This window comes from Chlorocebus sabaeus, chromosome 8, assembly GCF_047675955.1.
Source record: "Chlorocebus sabaeus isolate Y175 chromosome 8, mChlSab1.0.hap1, whole genome shotgun sequence".
Taxonomy (NCBI): domain Eukaryota; kingdom Metazoa; phylum Chordata; class Mammalia; order Primates; family Cercopithecidae; genus Chlorocebus; species Chlorocebus sabaeus.
Genome location: NC_132911.1, coordinates 29,727,830 through 29,742,752, shown reverse-complemented (window position 1 = coordinate 29,742,752; position 14,923 = coordinate 29,727,830). Strand labels below are relative to the sequence as shown.

The 14,923-nt window shown below is 42.5% G+C and overlaps 1 protein-coding gene across 1 annotated transcript in view; it reads right to left on the bottom strand.

The window, feature by feature from the left end:
* The window catches only part of LEPROTL1 (leptin receptor overlapping transcript like 1), a 44,427-nt gene that overhangs the window by 16,029 nt on the left and 13,475 nt on the right, over positions 1-14,923 (bottom strand). The window lies entirely within an intron of this gene.

Sequence of the window (14,923 nt, the reverse complement as noted above, 5' to 3'; positions counted from 1 at the left end):
GAGATTAGGTTGTAAGAGACAGTTGACAGTGTGAGACTACCAATCTTACCAACTTTGTGTTTTGGTAGTTTCTTCTTCACTGCACTCCAGGTACAATGGCCTTGCTATCTTCTGAAAAAAAAAAAAAAAAAAAAAAAGCCTATTCCTCTCTTTGAGCCTTTGAAATTGCTGGTCCTTCTATCCAGAATGTTCTTACCCAGATCTCCAAGGAGAGAGATGCTGCTTCTTTACATCATTAATGTCTCTGTTCAAATGACAGCTTGCCAGAGAGGAGCACCTTGTCTAAAATAAATCCCATTCCCACGCCGTCATTCCCATCTCCTCACTCTGCTCTATTTGGTTCATTTACTTTTCATTGATTGAAATTATATTATTTATTGTTTGACTAAATGAATAAATTATAGGTCTGGATAGAGCTTCCTAAGCAGGAATAAGGATAGACATGGGAACCATGCAAACATACTTCGTACTTGAAGTTTGTATGTGTGTATATGTATGTGTGTGTGACTGAGAGAGACAGCGAGAGAGAGGAATGCTAGTATGACATCAGAAAACCTGATATGTTTAGGAATAAATGTAGTAAATGACTGCAAGATCTGTACATGGAAAACTATGAAACACTGCTGAGAGATGTTGCAAACCTCAATAAATTGAGAGATATACCATGTTCATTGATTGAAATACTCAATATTGTTGTGGCAGATTGCATTTTCCAGAGATGGACACCATAATATATTCCTTCCCATATGCTTTTCTTACAATGTAACATTAACACTCTTCCCATTGAATGGTCTATGGTCATTCCCCTTGAACCTGGAGGGACATTTACACAACTGAGTTGACCACTAGAGTATGGCAGAAGTGATGTTTTGTGAATTCTAAGGTAGGTCATAAAATGTCCACACACTTCTGACTGGTTTTCTTGGGATGATTCACACTCTTGGAATGGATGTAAGAAAGCCACATTGCCATGGAGAGGCAAAGTTTTATATAGAGAGGAGCAGAGACCCCTGGCCTTCATACTAGCTGAACTCCCATTTAGACATCCAGCACCAATTGCCAGCTATGTAAGTGAACCATCTTGGGAGATGATCCACCAAAACCCAGCTGACACCATGTGGAACAGACAAACTCTTACTGTTAAGTCTGGACCAAATTACAGATTTGTGAGCTGAACAAATAATTATTGGTTTAAGTCAATAAGTTTTGGGTGGTTCGTTATGCTGCAATAGATAACTGTTACAATTGTTAAGATTCATTCTCCCCGAATTGATCTATAGCTTCAGTGCAATCCCAATCAAACTCCCAAAAGATTTTTTTGAGAGAGAGTCTTGCATTGTTGCCCATGCTGCAGTGCAGTGGCACGATCTCAGTTCACTGCAACCTCCGCCTCCTAGGTTCAAGGGATTCTCCTGCCTCAGCCTCCCGAGTAGCTGGGATTACAGGCATGCACCACCAAACCTGGCTAAATTTTTTTTTTATTTTTTATTTTTTATTTTTAGTAGAGACAGAGTTTCACCATGTTGGCCAGGCTGGTTTTGAACTTCTGACTTCAAGTGATCCACCCGTCTTGGCCTCCCAAAGTGTTGGGATTACAGGCATGAGCCACTGTGTCCGGCCCTCCCAAAAGTTTTTTAAATAGAAACTGACAAGCTAATTCTAAAGTTTATATAAAAATGCTAGACCGGGTGAAGTGGTACCCGCCCATAATCCCAGTACTTTGGGAGGCTGAGGTGGGAGGATTGCTTGAGGACAGGAGTTTGAGACCAGCCTGGTCAACATAGTGACACTTTGACTCTACATAAAAATTGTGAGTGAATTTTTGAATATAGAGTGAAGTAGGGATCCAATTGCATTCTTTTGCATGTGGATATCCAGTTATCCCAGCAGAATCATCTTGAAGAGATGATTCCTTCCGCATTGAATTACTTTGACAACTAAAGTTAATTTTTTTTTTTTTTTTTTTTTTTTTTTTTGAGAGGGAGTCTTACTCTGTCACCCAGGCTGGAATGCAATGGCATGATCTTGGCTCACTGCAACCTCTGCCTCCCGGGTTCAAGTGATTCTCCTGCCTCAGCCTCTCGAGTAGGTGGGATTACAGGCACGTGCCACCACGTACAGCTAATTTTTTGTATTTTTAGTAGAGATGGGGTTTTACCATGTTGGCCAGGCTGGTCTCGAACTCCTGACCTCAAGTGATTTGCTCGCTTTGGCCTCCCAAAGTGCAGGGATTACAGGGGTGAGCCACTGTGCCGGCCTAATTTTTTTTTTAAAGATAAAAATAAAACAAAAAAGGAATCACTGGAATGCTTGGGGCAGCAGAAGATAAGGAGCTTTCCACCAGCTTTCCTGTTAGTCCCCACACCCCTAATCCAGAGGTCAGGACATTTCTACTGCCATCCACAGGCCAAGAAACCACTGCCAGAATCAAATATCCTCGCATCGGGTAAAAAGCAGTGCAACGGAGTCTTGTGAGCCCCAGAAAAACCACACCAAAGCCCACATACCACTGCTGGCAGAGGAAGGATGTCTTTTGCTTTCCTTCAGGTGTCCAAGTCATTTCATGAGTTTATCTTATTAACAATATCTAGGCTGGGCATGATGGTTCACACCTGTAATCCCAGCACTTTGGGAGACTGAGGTGGGCGGATCACTTGAGCTCAGGAGTTCAAGACCAGCCTGGCCAACATGGCGAAACCCCGTCTCTACTGAAAATACAAAAAATTAGCTGGGGGTGGTGGCGGGTGCCTGTAATCCCAGCTACTTGGGAGGCTGAGGCAGGAGAATCGCTTGAACCCAGGAGGCCAAAGTTGCAGTGAACTGAGATGGCGCCACTGCACTCCAGCCTGGGCAACAGAGTGAGACTCTGTCTCAAAAAAAAAAAAAAAAAAAAAGAAAAAATCACAAAAGCAATAAACAGCAAAACACCCAAAACACAATATGTAGATGAAACACAGAACCCTGGAGGTAAGGGAATCAAGTAAATGTAGTTTCAAGGCTCCTGAGATAAAAGGGGATAGGAATCAGTAAATAATATACAGCTTATCAGCCAGTCCCAGAAGAACAAATTCTACATGATTCCATGTATAGGAGGTACCTAGAGGAGTCAGACTTATAGAAACAGAGTAGAATGCTGGCTGCCAGGGACTGGGAGGAGGGGGAAATGGGAGTAGAGTTTGTCATGCAAGATGAAAAAGTTCTAGAGATCTGCTGTATAGAATTATGCGGGTATATAACAATACTGAAGTGTACACTTAATAATTTAACATGGTATTTCAGCCAATCCTGCTTAAAAAGAAAAACAAAACAGTTGGGTGTGGTGGCTCATGCCTGTAATCCCAGCACTTTGGGAAGCTAAGGCTGGTGGGTCACTTGAGCCCAGGAGTTCAAGACCAGCCCGGGTAACATGACAAAACCTTATCTCTAAAAAAAATTATGAAGATTAGCCAGGCATGGTGGCTTATGACAGTAGTCCCAGCTATATGGAAGGCTGAGACAGGAGGATTGCTCAAGCCGGACAGGCGAAGGTTGCAGTGAACTGAGATTGCACCACTGCACTCCAGCCTGGGCAACAGAGAAAGAATCTATCTCAGAAACAAAATTAAACAAAGAGGGTAGATTTCGTGTCATGTATTTTGTTACCAGACTTAAAAATATATATACATATGTATATATGTATATATATATGCATATACAAATACATACAACTTAAGTGACCATTTATATTTTGCCCTCTTTATATTTTACAACTAAAAGAATATCATGTAACATCTTATGCACGTGCAGTCTTATGATAGTTCTTATTCTTCTGTTTTTCCCCAGATGGCTGGGGGAGATACGGATCCATGCTGTTCTTTTATGTTTGTTATAGAGGAAGCAACTGTTAACAGATTTTCCAGCTCAGAATCTGCTTCAAAGGGATGAGCTATTTGGACCCTTTTCAGAAACTTGCTTGGGGCAAAAATTATTAGTAATAATGATAATCAACTCTAATTTTATTATTGTATTTGAGGTAGTTTAATGTGCAGCATTAAAAACATACATTTATTTATTTATTTATTTAGAGATGGAGTCTCACTCAGTTGCCCAGTCTGAAGTGCAGTGGCACGATCTCGGCTCACTGCAACCTCTGCCTCCCAGGTTCAAACGATTCTCCTTCCTCAGTCTCCCTAGTAGCTGGGATTACAGGCATACGCCACCACACCCTGCTGGTTTTTGTATTTTTAGTAGAGATGGCATTTTGCCATGTTGGCCAGGCTGGCTCTGAACTCCTGTCCTGAAGTGATCTGCCTACCTCGGCCTCCCAGAGTGCTGGGATTATAGACATGAGCCACCAGGCCCGACTTAAAAGCTTTTTTTATAAAAATCGTTAAGAAATTCTCCATATTTTAACAAATATCTAGTTAATATTTTTGTATATAGCTGTTATGGGCTGAGTAGTATTCCCCTAAAATTCATATCCTAACCCCAGTACCTCAGAATGTGACTGTATTTGGAGAAAGGGCTTTAAAGATGTAATTAAAATTAAATGAGGTCATTAGCATGGACTCTCATCCAAAATGACTGGCATCCCTCTAAAATCAGACAATCGGGACACAGACACAAAATAGAAATTGACAAGTGAATTGTAAAGTTTATATAAAAAAACTAGATAGGGTGCAGTGGCAGCTCACACCTATAATCCCAACACTTCTGTGTGAGGACACAGGGAGAATGGACCATCTGCAAGCCATGGAGGGAGACTGTAGGGAAAAGAGAGATCGGACTGTTACTGTGTCTATGCAGAAAGGGAAGACATAAGAAACTCCATTTTGAACTGTACCCTGAACAATTGCTTTGCTCTGAGATGCTATTAATCTGTAACTTTGCCCCAACCTTGAGCTCACAAAAACAGATTATGTATGGAATCAAGGTTTAAGGGATCTAGGGCTGTGCAGGATGTGCCTCGTTTACAAAATGTTTACAGGTAGTATGCTTGGCAAAAGTCATCGCCATTCTCCAGTCTCGGTAAACCAGGGAGGGGCACAATGCACTGCGGAAAGCCCAGAGACCTCTGCCCTGGAAAGCTGGGTATTGTCCAAGGCGGTTTCTCCCCATGTGATAGTCTGAAATATGGCCTTATGGGATGGGAAAGACCTGACCGTTCCCCAGCCCAACACCTGTGAAGGGTCTGTGCTAAGGAGGATTAGTGAAAGAGGAAAGCCTCTTGCAGTTGAGATAAGAGGAAGGCCTCTTTCTCCTGCCCGCCCCTGGGAACTGAATGTCTCCGTATAAAATCTGATTGTATGTTTGTTCAGTTCTGAGACAGGAGAAAAACCACCCTGTGGCGGGAGGCGAGACATGTTGGCAGCAATGCTGCTTTGTTATTCTTTACTCCACTGAGATGTTTGGGTGGAGAGAAGCATAAATCTGGCCTACGTGCACATCCAGGCGTAGTACCTTCCCTTGAACTTATTTGTGACACAGATTCCTTTGCTCACATGTTTTCTTGCTGACCTTTTCCCTACTATCACCCTGCCTTCCTGCCGCATTCCTCTTGCTGAGATAGTGAAAATAGTAATTAATAAATACTGAGGAAACTCAGAAACCGGTGCCAGTGCAGGTCCTCCGTATGCTGAGCGCTGGTCTTCTGGGCCCACTGTTCTTTCTCTATACTTTGTCTCTGCGTCTTATTTCTTTTCTCAGTCTCTTGTCCCACCTGACGAGATATACCCACAGGTGTGGAGGGGCAGGCCACTCCTTCAGGAGATCTCAGAAAAAAACTGAACCTGCTGACACCTTACTGTTGGACTTTCAGCCTCCAACAGTGAGAAAATAAATGTCTGTTGTTTAAACTACCCAGTCTGTGGTACTTTGTTATTGCAGCCCTGGTAAATTAATACAATAACCTTCCAGCTTTTTCCACATGTACATATGTATCTGTATTTACATATATTAATATATTTATGTTTTTCTGGCCAGACACGGTGGCTCACACCGGTAATCCCAGCACTTTGGAAGGCCAAGGCAGTTGGATCACTTGAGGTCAGGAATTCGAGACCAGCCTGGCCAACCTGGTCTCTGCTAAAAATACAAAAATTAGCCAGGTGTGGTGGCCGGCACCTGTAATCCCAGCTACTTAGGAATCTGAGGCAGGAGAATCACTTGAACCCAAGAGGCAGAGGTTGCAGTAAGCCAAGAGTCTGCCACTGCTTTGCAGCCTGGAAGACAGAGCGAGACTCCATCTCAAAAAAAACAACCAACCAAAATTTTGTTTTCCCAAACTATATATATATATATTTTGTTTTCCCAAAGAGTAGATTCACACTAATTTCTATTTTGTAGCCTGCTTTTTAAACTTTACATCTATAAGCATTTTTCTACAATGTAATTTTTAATAACCACCTAATACAGTCATAGTTGATTTAATTGATTTTCTGCTAACTTTCAGATTTTTAAATTTTTTTGTAGAAACAGGGTCTCACTGTTTTGTCCAGGCTGGTCTGAAACTCTCGGCCTCAAGTGATCCTCCCACCTCCAACTCCCAAAGCACTGGGATTATAGGCCTGAGCCACCACACCTGGCCTTAAGATTGTTTTGATTTTTCAATACCATAATTAGTAAAGCGATGACAATCTTCTGTCTGTGACTAATTCCCTAGGATTACAATACAGGGAGTTAGTAGGTCAAATGGTATGCATATTTTGAAGGTGTATAGGGAAAACCATTTTTTTTCCTCTACTCACACATCTCTCAATACTTCTAATCACCAAATATATGGTTTTTTTTCTCCCCCATCCTGACCAATTCTCCAGCACCAGCTGGGTGTCCTATAATTCAGTTCATGTCTGATACTGACTACCTGGAGTTAGCATCAGATCCCACAGGGTGAGGGCCCAGTCCCACAAGATTGTCCCTCCCTTCAGATGCAATCACAAGTAGCAGGTCCCCAGAAAACCCACAACGTCTGTCTGACTTGGCTACAAATCCGAGGTTCTCACAACCCCCTTCTTAGATTTGACCATTTGCTAGAGCAGCTCACAGAACATAGGAAAGCGCTTTACTTTATTACCTGTTTACCCTAAGGGATACAACTCAGGAACAGAAGGACATTTATCACATAAGGCAGGGGTCCCCAACTCCCGAGCCCTACAACCCCCAGGCCAGAGGCCAGTATCAGTCCGTGGCCTGTTAGGAACCGGGCAGCAGAGCAGGAGGTAAGCAGCTGATGAGCGAGCATTACTACCTGAGCTCCACCTCCTGTTAGGTTAGTGGTGGCATTAGACTCTCACAGGATCACAAGCTCTATTGTGAATTGCACATGCAAGGGATCTAGAGATCTATGAGAATCTAATGCCTGATGATCTGAGGTGGAACAGTTTCATCCCAAAACCATCCCCCGCCTCCCTGTCCATGGAAAAACTGTCTTCCACAAAACCAGTCCCCGATGCCAAAAAGATTGGGGACTGCTGACCTAAGAGACCTCAAAGATGTTAGGAGCTATGTGCCAGGAAATGAGGGTAGCAACCAAATTTTTTTTTTTTTTTTTAAGACAGGGTCTCACTCTGTCACCCAGGCTGGAACACAGTGGCATGATCATGGCTCACTGCAGCCTCTACCTCAAGCCTTAGGTGATTCTGCCACCTCAGCTTCCTAGGTAGCTGGGACCACAGGCATGTGCCACCATACCTGGCTAATTTTTTGTATTTATGTAGAGATAGGGTTTTGCCATGTTTCCCAGGCTCGTCTCAAACTCCTGGGCTCAAGCAATCTGCCTGGCTTGGCCTCCCAATATATTTCTTATTATATCATAACATTATAGAAGGCTTTTAATATTTACTACCAAATTACATTTTAGAAAGTTCAGACCAACTACTTACACTCCCACCTAAAATGTATGAGAGTGATCATTTTCATATGTACTACCTGGGTATTATAATTTCTTAGAAACACTGGGTATTATAATTTTTACAGATCTTTGCCAAATTTGTAGGTAATATAAAGTATGATATTGATATTTAAATTTCATTTATTTGATTACTAATGAGAATAATGCCCCTTCCCGCACTCTTTATTTGCCACTTATGGGTTTTTATTTAGAAATTGCCTGTTTATATATTTTGCTATTTCTCTCTTGGGTCTTTTATCTTTTCCTTATTTATTTGTGAGGTTTTAAAGCATTCTCCTAAGCCTGGGCATCATGGTGAAACCCCGTCTCTACAAAAAAAAAAAAAAAAAAATTAGCCAGGCATGGTGGTGCGTGCCTGTAGTCCCAGCTACTAGGGAGGCTGAGGTAGGAGGATCCCATAAGCCCAGGTAGATCAAGGGTGCAGGATTAGATGAAGGTATGCATTTTTGGTAAGAATATCATGGAAATGGTGTGCTTTTCAGTACATCATATCTGGGGGTACATGATATAGATTTTTTTTTTTTTAATTTTAAGATGGGGTCTGGCTCTGCCACCCAGGCTGGAGTGCAGTGGTGAAATCTTGGCTCACTGCAATCTCTGCCTCCTGGGCTTCAGCGATCCTCCCACCTCAGCCTCTGGAGTAGCTGAGACCACAGGCCCGCAGCACCACATTTGGCTAATTTTTGTATTTTTACAGAGATGAGGCTTATCATATTGCCTAGGCTGATCTTGAACTCCTGATCTCCAGGGATCCACCCGCCTCTGCCTCCGAAAGTGCTGGGAATACAGGCGTGAGCCACCACTTCTGGGCCACACAGTATTTACATCAGAAAAAAGTCAAGTACTGTACATGAGTTTCAGGAGCAAGAAAGAAATAAGGGAAGAGTTGTATAAAGAAGGGTGGTCGACTGTCTTGCTGGCATTCACTTTCCCCCATGTCTTGAGATCAGGCATGGCTGTGTGACTTGCTCCGGCAATGAAAGGGGAGTAGAGGAGGAGCGTGTGAGCTCCAGGTAGGAGATCTAACAGCCACCATCGAGGCCTCCATGCTTATTCCCATGTCTGCCAGAAGATGGACAGTGCTACTGATAGCCCAGATTCCTGAGACAATACTCCAGTAAAGTCACAGCCAATCTGTGACGTAGTGAGAAATAAACCTTTGTTGTTAGCCCTGAGATTTGGGAGTCGTTCGCTGCTGCAGCATAATTGAGCCCATCTGGACTCCATCAGAGAGTTTTCCAACTCGAATAAATGTCCACAATGGGCCATGCAGGGTTCTAGGTGGGTATCCAAAATGTCATGTAAGCTGGGCTCAGTGGCTCACGCCTGCAATCCCAACACTTTGGAAGGCTGAGGCAGGCAGATCACTTGAGGTCAGGAGTTCAAGACCAGCCTGACCAACATGGTAAAACTCCGTCTCTACTAAAAATACAAAAATGAGTTGGGTGTGGTGGCGGGTGCCTGTAATCCCAGCTACTTGGGAGGCTGAGGCAGGAGAACTGCTTATGCTGGGGAGGCAGAGGTTGCGGTGAGCCAAGATCACACCACTGTATTCCAGCCTGGGTGACAGAGCCAGACTCCATCTCAGAAAAACAAAACAAAACAAAAAATGTCATGTAAGATATGTCATTCCGAGCATAACTTTTCCCTACCTTCCTATGCAAGCAGATGGCAGGTTCTGGGTTCATTGTCTCAGGACGAGTGTTAAAGGAAGGAGAATACATTGGTGAATAAGGTGTATCCGTATTAAGATTATACTATGTGTCTTTGAATCAAATTCATCTTTGTAATAAAACAAAGGGCCTCTGAGGAAAACCAAAATGAAGTGTTTTCCCTAGGGTTCAGTCCTGGGGCAGCCTAATTGGATTTGGGTGCAAAAAATGTAAAATATTCTCTAACTTTAACCCTGATCAGCTTGACTTTGTACAACAGTTGTTAGGGTCTTCCTAGGCCGGTGGGTGGCTCCAATACTTAAAACTGTAAAAACGGAGCTTTGGTGTGTTCTCTTGTTTCCTCAGTGGTGAGTTCTCCGAATTTGTTTTCTTCCTGCGCTGTTGAGTGATCCTCTTTGCACGGAGACCCCCTGGCTGGACGGCCAGACGTGCCTGCTTGTGGGTCTCACTAAAGGGAGAGGCACAGGATTTTCCCAGCATTAGGGATGAAAACGAGGTGCTGCTGAGCAGACGGCTCGGTGGCTGCTCTTCCAGACTTGGTATTCTTATCCTCGCTACTGCAGGAAACGTGTTCTCTCTGGCCCAGAATGGAGGGTGAGACGGAGACGCATGTGTACATGGAGCTAGGCAGGTATCTGCCGGCTTGGCTGCTCCCCTGTGGCCCCCTAAGTCCTCTCCTTGCAAGTTGCCTCAATAAGTCCCCTCCTGCTCCTGGATTCCACCACTTGTAGCGATGACAGGCTCTTTGGCAGGGCTCCCACCTTTTATGGTAGTATTTTTCCACGCTTGCTAGCAGCATTTTAGGCTGCAGTTTCCCTCTTCAATATGATCCCGTATGTTTTCGTTTTCTCAGAAATGTCTTAGTTTCAGATCCACCAAGGCTTCCCTTTCTTGTTTTAACTTTGCCAATGTATTTTTCTGTTCTTTTTTGTTTTGTATTGTTTTGAGACAGCCTTGCTCTGCTGTGCAGTCTGGAATGCAGTGGTGCAATCTCGGTTTACTGCAACCTCTGCCTACCAGGTTCAAGAGATTCTCCTGCCTCAGCTTCCAGAGTAGCTGGGATTACAGGCATGAGCCAACACACCTGGCTTTTTTTTTTTTTTTTTTTTTTTTTTTTTGTAGAGAGGGGGTTTCACCATGTTGGCGGGGCTGGTCTCAAACTTCTGACGTCAAGTGATCCACCCGCCTCAGCCTCCCAAAGTTCTGGGATTACAGGTGTGAGCCACCATGCCTGGCCTATTTCTCTGCTACACACACACACACACACACACACACACACAAAAGTGTATCATTTCTAAAATTTGGTGCAGGAGTAGGGATAGGGAGGATCACATGCTTAGTCCACTAGATCATTAAAATGTGTTTTTAAAGAGTTTGTCCACTTAGAAGAGGAAACTGCTTAGCAATACAGGTAATTGGTAAGGAACAGTGAAAGTAACGGCTAACATCTATCATTCACTCCCTATCTACGTGAGCTCTCTGCGGGTTACATTTAAATCTCACCACCACTTTATGAGGTAGATACTATTAGTATATTCACTTTACACATGTGGAAATGGGACACAGGTTAAATAACTCAGCTAAGGTTACACCGCTAGTATCAAGAAGAGCTAGAAGTTGGGTGGTCTGCCTCCAGAACCTGGTGTGTAGCCCTTATGCTGTGATGTGTGCTACAAAATGTAAACCCTCCAGGAATTTAAAAAATGGTTACAAAGGCCGGGCATGGTGGTTCATGCCTGTAATCCCAGCACTTTGGGAGGCCGAGGTGGGTAGATCACCTGAGGTCAGGAGTTTGAGACCAGCCTGTCCAATATGGTTAAACCCTGTCTCTACCAAAAATACAAAAAAAAAAAAAAAAAAAAAATTAGCTGGGCATGGTGGCGCGTGCCTGTGATCCAGCTACTTGGGAAGCTGAGGCAGGAGAATCGAACCCAGGAGGTGGAGGTTGCAGTGAGCCAAGATTGTACCACTGCACTCCAGCCTGGGCGACAGAGCAAAGACTCCATCTCAAAGAAAAAAAAAAAAAACGGTTACAAAGTTAGCGTACCAACTCTGAATAGTGTTTTGTTTGGCAAGGGTCTGAAACAAGGCAAATCGTGGCATGTCTAAGTAACGGGTGGATATGATGAACCAGTTTGTATCTGTGGTCCAGAACCTTGGTTTTTATTTTCAATCTCTCCCTCACTACGCCTTTACTCCTACCCAGGTGATACGGATGAGCAAAAACTTGGTAGTCATCACTGACTACACTCTCTCTTCCACACAACTCATCAGCAAACCTTTTATTTCTTTAAAATATAGCCTGAATCTCACCACTTTTTATATCTCCATGGTATCTGGGGTCTAGAGATCAGGGTGTCAGAATCAAAAAGCTGTCCCCACTTGCCTCTGAAACCCCAGGACGCTGAAGAACCCCAGACTGCTGCTCCAGAGGAACTCTCACATCCCTATGACCCTGCTGGCTGACACAGGACCCGCCAGAGAAAACGGCCCTCCACGCAACCTCTGCCTCTCAGATCTTTCCCTTCTGTGAACTCCACACTTCTCTCTTGGCTTGGAGAGGAATCAGCTTCCTTTGATATATTTCTGTGTCTCTCTTATCTCATTAGATTACCACTTCAGAGAGGGACTGTGCTCCAAGATTTTCCTCTTTCCAGTAGTACCTGGAATGCTGTCATGTGGCATGTAACTGCCACTGGGAACAGGGAAGTTTTCTAGAGGAAAAGCTGAAACCAAACGTGGAATTTCAGCATAAGTATCTCATGACATACCTGAAGCGAAATACAGAGATGTGAACACCAAGTTGTTTCTACCTAATTCACTGGAAATTTCTTAGCATCTGGGTTTTTAAATGTATTTATTTTTGAAATCACTGTTTTAATCACTGTTTTGATTTAGTTGATAATTTAATAAATTAAATTATTTAATTTAAATCACTAGGCCATTTACATGAGTAAATGACAAACATCATTTCTAGTATGAAGTAGAGCTTGAAACCACCTTCTTTTTCTTTTAATTCTCAGGGACTAACACCTTTGTCTTCACTGCTACACTCAGTTAATGTTTAGAGCCAATTCTTGCTTATGTTTTGGAAGTTGATGATTTAGACCCTGACAAAAATAAATCCATCTATACTTGGTTTAATCCTAGAAAGTTGTTTCAGTTGTAAACCCTTTTAGAAACAATCCTCACATAGCTGACATAAGTAAACCTAGCTTTCAGGAAAACATCTGTCCTATTTTGGGGAGGTTCCCAAATCTACACAAGTTCATTTACTTTTATGTCATAGTTGTATTTACATATTATACAATAAACTGATCTACCAAGAGAAAAAGATACTTTCGATATTAAATGCCAGACACACTACATATCAAGATAATTAATAAATACTAATGCTCTTACTAACAGACATGGAAACACTCAGGTTTAGTCTTTAGTATTTTATTCTATTTGCTGGTTTCTATGGTTGTAAACTGCCACCACGCTTCCCTTTCATACTATTAGACGTTCTACTTTTTTTTTTTTTTTTTTTTTTGAGACAGAGTCTTGCTCTGCCACTCAGGCTGGAGTGCAGTGGCACGATCTTGGCTCACTGCAACCTCTGCCTCATAGGTTCAGGCGATTTTCCTGCCTCAGCCTCCCAAGTAGCTGGGACTACAGGCACCACCACCACACCAGACTTAATTTTTTTATTTTTAGAAGAGATGGGGTTTCACTGTGTTGGCCAGGATGGTCTCAAAGGTCTGACCTCAAGTGATCCACCCACCTCAGCCTCCCAAAATGCTGCGATTACAGGTGTGAGCCACTGCGCCCAGCCTCTACTGTCTTTTGAAGTAAAAAAAAATTTCTGATTCTGCCCCCACTACACACACACACACACACACACACACACACACACACACACACACACACACACAGAGTACTGCCTCTAAATACAAAACTCCCCAGAATTACAGTTGAAAGATAAATGTTTTATGGTCATAATCTCTCACTCATAGAAACAGGTTTGGATTTTCTCTGTTCCCACCACCCTCTGCTGGAATTTACAAGCTTAACAGTAAATATTTGAATCGCTGTGACTAACCATGTGTATGGGCATAAGCCACATAAATCACAGATGAATTCAAATAATCTTCAAGAGACTGGAAGCAAACCGTACAGTCTAAAGTTTCTTGTAAAAATAATCTGTAAATCTGTCTTCATCCCTAAACTTTTAGTAACTAAACACAAAGGGTGAAGTGAGATATAAGACCCCAGAAATCAGATAAAGGTCTACGAGTATCTTGAGCTCAGAATAAGCCCTACATTAAAGCATAGTAAACTTAATTATAAGGCTTCTTCCGCTGCACAGCACGGGAACACCTCCCTTATGTAGTGCTCCTTTTGCAATCTCAGATTATCTAGTATACAGTTAAAAATTAATTTTTTTTTCTTAAAAAAGCCTTTCAAGAGGAACAATACCTATCACAACGCATTTCATTTGTGCAAGAGGTAGGAGGCACCCTAATTAAGTTCACTGACGTTGTACTGTGTACAGAAATGTTACATAATTGATTTAATAAGCTTGGTTGCCTTATTTTTTTCCTTGACCACTTTCCACTCTTCCTAATATACTGTAAATCAGCAACTTGGAAACAAAATAAGTTAAGGGGTCCTAGAAACAAATACTCAGTTGTACGAAAAGGATCAAAAACACAATTCCAGAAAACTACAGGTCTGCAGCCACTTACAATGCGGGGGGGACATAGTTTATGATGATAGTCCTAAATTACCAAGGCAAAATTAAAGTGGTTTAATATATTCTAAGAAAGCACAAGTGTACGATCCACTTAATACGTTCAAACAATTATAGTAAAACAAACATTAGTTCTTAGTAAGTTAAGCTTCATTGATCTGAAATATTTACCTACAGGAGATGTTTTCTTCCTTGGGAATGCCATAAAATGAACAGACCTGTAATAAAATCAGAGCTCCTAATCTTCAATGAAAGAAAGGGCAATACAAGCTTATAGGGAAGAAATATGAATTTCAATTTCCCACCAACGTATACATCATAAAGCATCATGAGACCTAAAACACACATATCACTTAACAATAATGTGTTGCTTGTTAACTTTGGTGCATTGATTAAAAGTTATCTGAAACTTAAGAATCTAGTCACATTCAATAGAAATATCCTAGACTTTAGAAATCTGGATTATTTTGGCCAAGTGTGGTGGCTCACGCCTGTAATCCCAGCACTTTTTTCGGGGAGGTAGTGGTGGTGGGGGGCGGTGGTGGTGATCACTTGAGGCCAGGAGTTTGAGACCACTGTGGCCAACATGGCAAAACCCCGTCTCTACAAAAAATATGAAAGTTAGCC